Raw genomic sequence first — 10027 nt, 5'->3', positions numbered from 1 at the left:
CTGAGAATCATCCATTTTCCCCCAAATTGCCCTGAATGGAAATGAATGAGCTTTATGAAGAAAAGACTTATGGATTTAGCAACTTTCTGATGAAAAATATTAGCAAGCTTGTGAACTAAGAAATGGTACTCAGTGGTGAAGGGCTGAGATCATGAGTCAAACAATAGTGGGTTTGTCTTGGTTTAGTCCCTTCAGTACAAACTTGATCAATTTACTTATCTTCTTTAGTCTCAATTACCTTTCTGTAAAAGAAGTAACATATTAATTCTTCTCTTATAGGGAAATGAGTTATTGGCACAAGGAAATTGCTCAATAGCTGCTAGCAATTTATAAGAAAAAGAATTTCTGAAACAGAGGGGCAATGGTCAATGTATATTTTTTCAAACACCTAGCCAGCGCATTTTTTTGTGTTGAGAAGTCAGCCATCTTTCATATAAACAATAATTAAACACCACCTGAGTGCAAGTAAATGAGTTGTTTGTATATTAGTAATACAATGTATTATCTGTTTTTACGTCTATACTAGCACAATAGATATTCAAAAAGTGTTAGCTTGGATGCATGGTGGAGATATTTAAGGCCAATAAAAGCTGGGTGCCTCTGTCCAGAGGGAACAAGCGGTAGGGAGCCCCCACTCCTAGTAGCAGCTACTGAACGGAAACTTAAGTTTGAGTTCAAAACTCTGATTTTGAGGCAGCCATAAATCTCAAGCTGTCCTTGGTGTATGCTTTTATTTAATAAATAAAGGTTAAATAAAAGCTAGCAATTCATGCAATAATTCCCTACTAAACCTTTTGTGATCTTAGAAAACTGGTAAACATAAAATTATCATGACTGTTTTCCTAAACCCCTTAGTCTCTAGTTTTATATGAATTAGCACTAAAAGGGCAGCAAACCACCTAAGACCTCTGTTGCGATAATGATTTGCCTATCCTTCACCCTCTGAACCTTAAGAAATCTCCAGCTATGCCAAAATCCCCAGATTTGTCCAACTTTGCTTTTACATGAATTTTGTCTCCAGATATATTTATTTTGGAGAGGTGATTTTTTTCAATTATACCACTTTGATGTTTTTTGGTTTTTCAGAAGCATTTAGGATTAGTGACAGAATTTTCATTCTTTCTTCCCATGGCCATTTTAAGCCTGTTAAATCCTTGATGCCTACACACTCTGATTGTGAAGCTAATGAACCAAGGCCCAGGGTGGTTACTCTCCAACTATTAAATTTAATCCAAAGAACATGCCTGATTGCAAACAACCTTTCCAGTCAAAGACAAAGAGAGATTATTCATTAACATGGCTTGTTTTCCAACAGGCTCCAGGCCAGATTTCACTCAGGATCTCACCAAGGAAGACTGCTTTGATTCCCTACCAATTGGGCAGTAAAGCCACAGAGGCCAATGGCCTCCTGCGGGTTTTAACTAGTGAGGGGGTTGGCAAACTATGTCCCATGAGCCACAATTGACCTGCTGCCTTTTTTTTCTTTTTTGATGAACCATGAACTAAGGCTTACTTGCACATTTTTAGATGATTGCGGGGAAATTCAAAAGAACATTTTGTGATAGCCTGAGTATTATACGAAATTAGAATTTCAGCACCCATAAATAAAGTCTTATTGGAGCACAGCCATTCTCTTTTATTTGAGTTTATATATGACTGCTTTCATCCAACTCTAGCAGCATAGTTGTGACAGACAGCATATGGCTTGCAAAACATAAATTGTTTAATATCTTACCCTTTATACAACATGTTTTCTGCTTCCTGTAGATAACCCAACCTGATGCTTGAGTTATCTACCATTCTACCACTTACTTAAAGGTGGGGCTGTGTTCAGTGAAATCAGCCCCAAGGGGCCTTCCGTGTTGGACAGAGAAAAGGACAGAGGAATTGACATCAGACAGACCTAAGTTTGAGTCCTGGATCTTCCACTGTGTAGTTGTAAATAACCTTATGCAAAATATTTTATCTCGTGGATTCTGTTTACTCCATTGTAAAATGAAACTGTTAAATTTTTATTCTTTAAGGGTTGCCTTGAAATCAATCAATCAATCAATCAATCTATGTATCCATCTATCCATCATCTATCTCTATCATATTGGTTCCAATCTCACTGAGCAAAATTTGTAATATAATAATAAATAGGTGCTAAAGGAAAAGTAGCTCTCTTTATTTTTCTCTTTTTCCTAAAAGTATTCAGAAAAAGAAACTTCATAATCTTTCTTGGAAATGTATTCTTTTCTTACTTTTATATTGAAAAACTATGCTGGGCACCTTATATAAATAACTGTTGTATGTGTTCTTAAAACTGAATGTCTGTTTTATATCAACCATCAGTCGTCTGTGGGATGGAGAATTTCTGTTTAATATCTCATATTCTTTGCTAATCCCTAACTTTTTCTAGGATAATCATACAAAGTTCTTTTGTCTTCCTCACGGATGCTATTTTCCCCAATTCTAATAATTTTAACTTCCCCTGGATTTGATCCGTGTTGCACATTCCAGCCAATCTGTTGCATTGAGTGATTATTAACTTACATGGGACCAGTGACCAGATCCAAAATCAAATTCTATGCTCTAAGGTAAGAATCCTCAGTCATCACCAAAAAAGGACCAAGTTTTTTATTTGTTTCAAATCTTAGGATTGCTAAGGAATGACAGATAGGCACAGCCTGTCTATTTTTTACAGTGTCTATTTTTTTACACCTAGTGAGGAATGCTATTTATTAAATCCAGGATCCTTCTTGTCTTAAGAATCCAGTATTGAAATCATGGGTGGCCAATATAACTAGAGTGAACCCCTAAATATGTGAATTCATTATAATTACACTGCATGGACAGATGCTCTGTGTCATAGAGTTTCTACTTGCTAAACAAGAAACAGTGCATTTTTATGTTGTAGAAATAAAATTGTGTTCACTTATTTTGATGTTCTGCCTGGCTCTACCTCTGATATTTAGAAATAGAAGAACTCTTTTTCCATTCCATGTGTGTGTTGAACTTCTGATTCAGATTCAACTCAATTTCCTGAACACCTAGTACAGACCTGGAATCTAACTGTCACTTTTACAGGTACTATATTATTTAATCTTCATGCACTGTGTGAAATAGGTATTGTTAGTGCCATTTTAATATTTTTCCTACTTTTAAATTTTATATTTATTCTTTTTCTTCTGTATGTCTTTGTATTGAGTTTCTAATTTATTTCTCTCTTCCTATTTTTTCCCCTTCCATTTTTGGGTACATATATATTCTATATCTCTATTCTTTTAGTGCTCTCGCTAGGTGTGTTTGTTACATTTTTACTGGTGCATAATAGTTATACAGAATAGTGGATTGTTATTGTGCCATAGTCATTCTATGGCTCTGCAGTATAATTTGAGGTCAAGTATTGTGAAACCTTCAGCTTTGCTCTTTTTACTCAACATCACTTGACTTTTTCTGGGTCTTTGTTCTTCCTTATAAAATTTAATATTTCATTTTTAGTCTTGAGAACAATATAATTGATATTTTTATGGGGATTATACTGACTTTGAATTTGTAGATTGCTTTTGGTAGTACGGCCATTTTACCAATATTAATTCTACTCATCCACAAACATCTTCTATGCTACCAAACAGGTTGTAGCAAATACAAAAATTGTTGAAAGAATTCCATGCATCTTATGAGTTCTTCATGGAATAAAATTAGAGATAAATAGCAAGAAAAACTGCAGAAACTATGCAATAGTTTGAACAATACAATAGATTGAACAATGCATTTTGAATGTTGAGAAGGTTATAAAAGATATCAAAGGAGGAATTAAATATACTTAGAATCAGATGAGAATAGAAATACAACATATTAAAATCTATCTGCAGCACAGTGAAGGCAGTTTTTTAAAGAAAAAATTATACCTGTGAGTTTCTACATAAAAAAAAAATTCTTGCAAAATAACCTAAGTATATATCACAAGATCTTAGGAAAAGGAAGAAAAAACCATTTCCAAAGCGAGTAGAAGTAAAGAGATAATGAGATCAGAGGTGAAGTGAATGAAACAGAGAGTGAAATAACAATAAAGAAACTAATAAAACAAAGGTTGGTTCTTTGAGAAGACAATCAAGATTGATAAACCTTTAGACAAACCAACCAAAAGAAAGAGAAGACACACATCAATAAAATTAGAGATGAAAATGGAGATATTACAACAGACACCACTGAAATCTAGAAGACTGCTGAAAACTTACATTTCAATAAATTAAAAAATATAGAGAAAATGTATAAATTTCTAAATACATATGACCTTGCAAAATCGAACCAAGAAGACATATAAAACCTAAACAGACCAACAACAAACAAGGGTGTTGAAACAGTTATAAAAAGCCTTCCAACCAAGAAAATCCTACAATCAGATGGATTCACAGCCGAATTCTACAAGACCTTTACAGAAGAACTAATGGCAACACTCTTCAAATTATTCCATGTAACAGAAAGGCAGGGAACATTTCTAAACTCATCCTACAAAGCCACAGAAACCCTGATACCAAAAACAGATAAGGGCACATCAAGGAAAGAAAAGTACAGATCATCCTTGATGAAGGTAGGTGCAAAAATCCTTAACAAAATTTGAGCAAATTGAATTCCACAGCACATTAAGAAGACTGTACATCATGACCACGTTGGTTTTGTTTCAGGAATCAATGTTTGTATTTAGCATACTTAAATCAATAGGCATAATACACCATATAAATGGAACCAAGGACAAAAATCACATGATTTTTGTAGATGCACAAAAGCCTTAAACAAAATTTAACACCCATTTATGATAAAATTCAGAAAGGCTATATATGACAAACTGAAAGCCAGCATCATACCGAATGGAGAAAAATGGAAGCATTTCCTTTAAAATTAGGAGCAAACAAAGAAGTTCACTTTCACCACTCTTATTCAATATAGTCCTTAAACTTTAGCCAAAGCAATATGGCAAGAGAAGGAAATAAAGAGATACAAATAAAAAGAAATCAAATTGTTCCGGTTTATCCTAATCATTTTAACATACACAGAATGCTTAGCAAAGCTATCACTATCTTTATTTTTCTTCTGAAAAATAAAAAGCTATTAGAATAATTTACTTCTGACAACCCTTCAAAATTAAAGAGTTTTCATTCAATACTTTAATTATAACTTATTCTTGCACATTTCATATTTTAAGAAAGTAATTTATAAAGGTATGCTCACATATTTACCAATACTTTTTTCCTCTTTTCTTCTTGCATCTCAGATTTCCCATTTGATATTTTCCTTCTGCTAAAAGAATATTTATTTAAAAATACTCTTCTGAATGTTGCTTGGCAGTCAATACTCCCAACTTTTTATGGTCTGAAAATGGTTTCGTTTATCACCAAAATATTAAATGTTCATCATAGAAAATACCCTAAAAATCAAATACCATAGAAAATTTCAAAACCCTACAGAACAATACACATTGTCATGTGTAAACAATCCTCTCTTTGTGTGTTTTTGATGTGCACAGATTTCACTTAATGTGGTTTAATTAAGTAATATACATCTCTCAACAGAATTCAAATTACAGTTGCTATACTTATGGTAATTGCATAAAATATAAATTCTGCTGCTAGCTCTCCAGCCTACAGATTTGACTAAGTATATAACAGGTGCTAATTCAATCAATAACCAATCATGTCTTGTCATTTGTTCCGCTTTTGGCAGTGATGGGTTATCAGACATCTGTTGTTCAGTTCATTTACAGAAAGCAAAGCATGCAGTTCTATTTCTTCTCATCTCACAAAGATGAGCCCAGGCAAAAGTATGGATATCCAAAAGAGAAAACTGACCAATGAAGATGAAAATACAGTAGAAACAAAGACGAGAATGCTGCTGTAGAAATCTGTATCTCATGTAAATGGAGTTCATGGAAGAAATAGCTTCCTGTGAACATCTTGACAGTACTGATACTTCAGGATGATAGATCTATCAGTATAGGAGCTCTGGGAAAAATAAACTAGTTGACATCAATGGGAAATGTCATTGCAGCAAAAACATAGCCCAAAGGAAGTGATGCTGGCAAAATAGCTGATATTTTAAAGACATTAAGTGATATTTCATGACACTGAAGGCACTAAGCATGCAGTATTGGAGGCTGATAAAAACTGAGGAATGAGTATTACAATCGACCAAGGTATAAAAATATTTACAACAAATTGTAGGTTATCTGGTTAGAAAAAGGCCAGCACTGTTCGAACTATACTTGGTAAGTTTTTACAAAGAATTAAACACTTTTATTCTCAAAGTCCTAATGTTTTCAACAGCTATGTATCAAATGAATACTAACTTTACTATTTCTTTTCATTTCCCTATATATTTATAATGATCAGAAAGAAAATATTTAATGTTTTGACAAAACAATTTTAAAGGTCATAAAAAATTGTAATTTTCCCCTTTGGTTCTGCCATTCTGCAAGATTTCAGCATACAAGGTCATTTTTAGGGTTCTGCTCTATTGTGCTAAAGGTAGGATCACCTGTGTGTTACCATAAGTGCTAATTTATAAACATAATGTGGCAATCACAATGCTTAAAAATAATCATTGCCATTATTTTACACACATCCTTCTGGTATTTTTATTTTGTTTCTGGAAAGATCTTTATTTTGACTTTATTCTTAAGAGTTTGTTTTGTCAAGTATAGATGTTTTAGTTTACATTTTTTTCTTCAAATCATTAAAAACAGTATTATCAGGTACATCTTTCTTTATATGTCATTTATAATATTTCATCCTGTAGCACTAACTACCTTTTAAATAAGTTTAAGGAAGGATTTTCACAGTCACTTATTTTTGTATAAAAATGTAATCAAAGGCACAAAACCTTTAAGTTCTAAAACAAGACATTTAATAATGCCTAATTTACCCAAAGTTTCATTTAAGAAAATGCTATTTTAAAAAGAATTTTTCTTTCTGGTCCTTTGGATGCTATAGAGCTGTCAGATAACTGTGAGCCTATGATTATGTGTTCTAATAGTGAGTTTTCCCACACTGAGAGATGTTCATTCCACTGAGCAATTTCATTAACTACAAAAATGTTCCCTGTGGACTTCCATACTTCTTTGAAGAATAATGTATTTGAAAAGGCTTATTGATGGTACACACATTTTCTTGGTTTTTGTATTTATGCAGACTCTAAACTGGGATTTTCTAGTTAAAAAGTTTGAAACATATTTAACACAATCTCAAACTGGAGCTAAAGTAAATTCAATAGCACATTAAACAATCACTTGTGGGCTGGGGATATAGCTCAGTTGGTAGAGTGATTTGCCAACGAAAGCTGGTGTCAAATGACAATACCTATAATCAGGAAAAAGTGGAAGTCAGTTTAAATTCATCAAATCTAGACTTGATGTCATTGTTACCGGGAGGGAGAAAAGAAACACGTGAAAAATTTTGTACACGAAAATCTCCTTCTTCCCATTATGCTTCATAGTAACAGATTTTAATACTTTTGGACACTTCCACTGTTCTTGCTTTTCTTTGCCTTCCCGTACTTTGCTGGAAGAATTTCTTCTCTTTCCAGAAAGTGTGACTCCACTTCTTGAAAGTACTTAAGTCTGTAAAATTTTATTTTGTTCAGACCTAACATCCTTATTCATAAATGGTATTTTTATTATCCAACCCAATGTTGGATAATTGACAACTTATTTATAAAGTTGAATCTCTTCAAATTGATCAACCTTTCTGCTTGGCCTTTTATTTAGAAAAACAACAACAACAACAACAAAACAACGTAGAGCCTGGGATATAGCTCAGTTGGTAGAGGGCTTGTCTAGCATCCACAAGCCCCTGGCACCATAAAACAAACAAACAAACAAAAACTTGCCAAAATCACCATGTGCATGTGCACATGCATGCACACACAGATCTGCAGGAGATGTTAAAAGCTTTTTAAATGTCCCAGCCATCCTCTTTAGAATGACAGAATGTTTGTCCAGGGAAATGCCCTCATCAGTTTGGATAGCACTAAATAGAGTTGAGATCATATTCTTCTAACATCAACCAAATAAAAACTATCCTTTCTCTATCCTCTGGTCATATAGACCAAAATATGCTTTCTGTGAATCGATTGCCTCTGTGCCTCAGAGCATAGGGCCTGAGGTAGATAGTGGCAGAGAAAGATAAGTGGAGTACAGTGTCCCCACATCTTCCTTCTGTGTTTGCTGGTTTGTTTCCTGGGAATGGGTGACAGCACTGCTTGGCTATGTCAAGCCAGTTTTTTCACATGTCAGAGTCTAATGTTTCCTTTCTTTGCCTTACAGGAAAAGCAAATGAAGTGAGTGTCTGCATCACTGTACTATGCTGATCTTAAGTCCTTTGGGTATATGCTGAGGAGTAGTATAACTGAGTCAAATTGTGGTTCCACTCCAAGTGTCTTCTGAAGAATCTTCATACTGCTTTCCAGAGTGGTTGCACAAATTTGTAGTACCACCAGCAATGTATGAACACACACACACACACACACACACACACACACGCACGCAGGAATATTATTCAGCTGTAAAGAAGAATAAAATTACAGCATTTTCTGGATGAAAACTATGGCATTAAATGGATAGAATTTGAGACTATCACACTAAGTGAAATAAGCCAGTCCCCCAAACCCAAAGGCCAAATGTTCTGATACGTGGATGCTTACACACAATAAGGGTGGGGGGATAGAAATTCATTGGATTAGGCAAAGGGGATTGAAGGAAAAGGGATGGGGAGGAGTATAAGAAAGACAGTAGAATTAATCAGACATAACTTTCCTTATGTTTTATATGAATACACAACCAGTGAAACTCCACATCATGTACAACCAGAGGAATGGGATCCTAACTAGAGTAAGTTATGCTCCATGCAGGTGTCAAAACGCACTCTAATATCATGTATATCTAAAAACAACAACAATAACAACAAAAACAGTAAAACACTTCAGTGGGGTTCCAGAAAAGAGGGCCATGAGTGAAAGCACAAAAGCAAATGGCACCAAGCTCTTAAAAGATCACTTGGGTAAAATAGAAGGGAAGCGTGTTTAGTTTTGTCAGTTGCTCATACATTTCAGGCTTTGAATACACCTAAGGCTTATCTCTTCTAGCCTTCTCTCAGGACTTGAATCCCCTCCACCATATCCCTGCCCAGAGCCTCCTTTGCCTCTGATCCCTCTAGACACAAGGCCAGTTGTTTCAGGGTTTCAAGTTCCTCTTGCGGTTCACAGGAGAGGAGCCATTGACTTTGAAAGCAGAAGACTGGAATCCTCCCCTTCTGCAGCAGGAGCGCTGGACTGGCCAGGAGGAAACCTGCTATCCACTTCCAGAGCCACCATTGGCTAGTTCAGAGCAAGGTACCTCATTCCCCCAAACCTCAGTTTATCTACCTATAGAATGAGGTAAAAATAACTGCCACTAACTTCTTAGTCTTGTGGGATTGGAATAAGGGAATGAAGACAAAACTGTGTAAACCAGAAAGTATATCCAAAATGATCATAGAGAAGAGATTCATGGTGGCTCATTCAGGAAACAAACTCACCAGAAAGATGGGAATTCTTTTTCTTTATTTCTTTTTTTTTGGTGCTGGGGATTGAACCCAGGGCCTTCTGCATGCAAGGCAAGCACTCTACCAACTGAGCTACATCCAGCCCTAAGATGGGAATCCTTAATAATAACATTACTTTGTAATCCACAATCAATTCCTAATGAAATAATTGATTAAAAAGAAGAAAACATACTGATTCTCAAATAAAATTGAGAGAATCCAATAAGTGTCACTAGTGTTATTTCTTTCTTTCTCTCTCTCTTTCTCTCTCTCCCACCCTCTCTCTTTAAAAAAAAATTTAAAANCCCATCCTTTGTGTTCATTCCTCTGTACTCTGTGATGAGAGAAAAAGCAAGAAGGTACAAGTCTACTTAGGGAAAATGTGGTGCAGATTTGATGTCTCATGGAAAAATAAAAGTGGAGTGGTGTTTAAAGATCAACTATTAATGATTTTATCACTGTTTTTTTTC

At 34.8% G+C, this 10027-nt stretch overlaps 1 non-coding gene across 1 annotated transcript; it reads right to left on the bottom strand.

The window, feature by feature from the left end:
- Positions 1-9587: 9587 nt before the first annotated feature.
- Trnaa-ugc lies at positions 9588-9659 on the bottom strand. The gene has a single exon. It is a non-coding gene; the product is annotated as a tRNA-Ala (tRNA).
- Between the last annotated feature and the right edge of the window lie 368 nt (positions 9660-10027).

The sequence above is a fragment of the Marmota marmota genome, unplaced genomic scaffold, assembly GCF_001458135.2.
Source record: "Marmota marmota marmota unplaced genomic scaffold, marMar, whole genome shotgun sequence".
Taxonomy (NCBI): domain Eukaryota; kingdom Metazoa; phylum Chordata; class Mammalia; order Rodentia; family Sciuridae; genus Marmota; species Marmota marmota.
The sequence above is the reverse complement of the archived record's forward strand: the minus strand, read 5'-3'. Positions and strand labels throughout refer to the sequence as shown.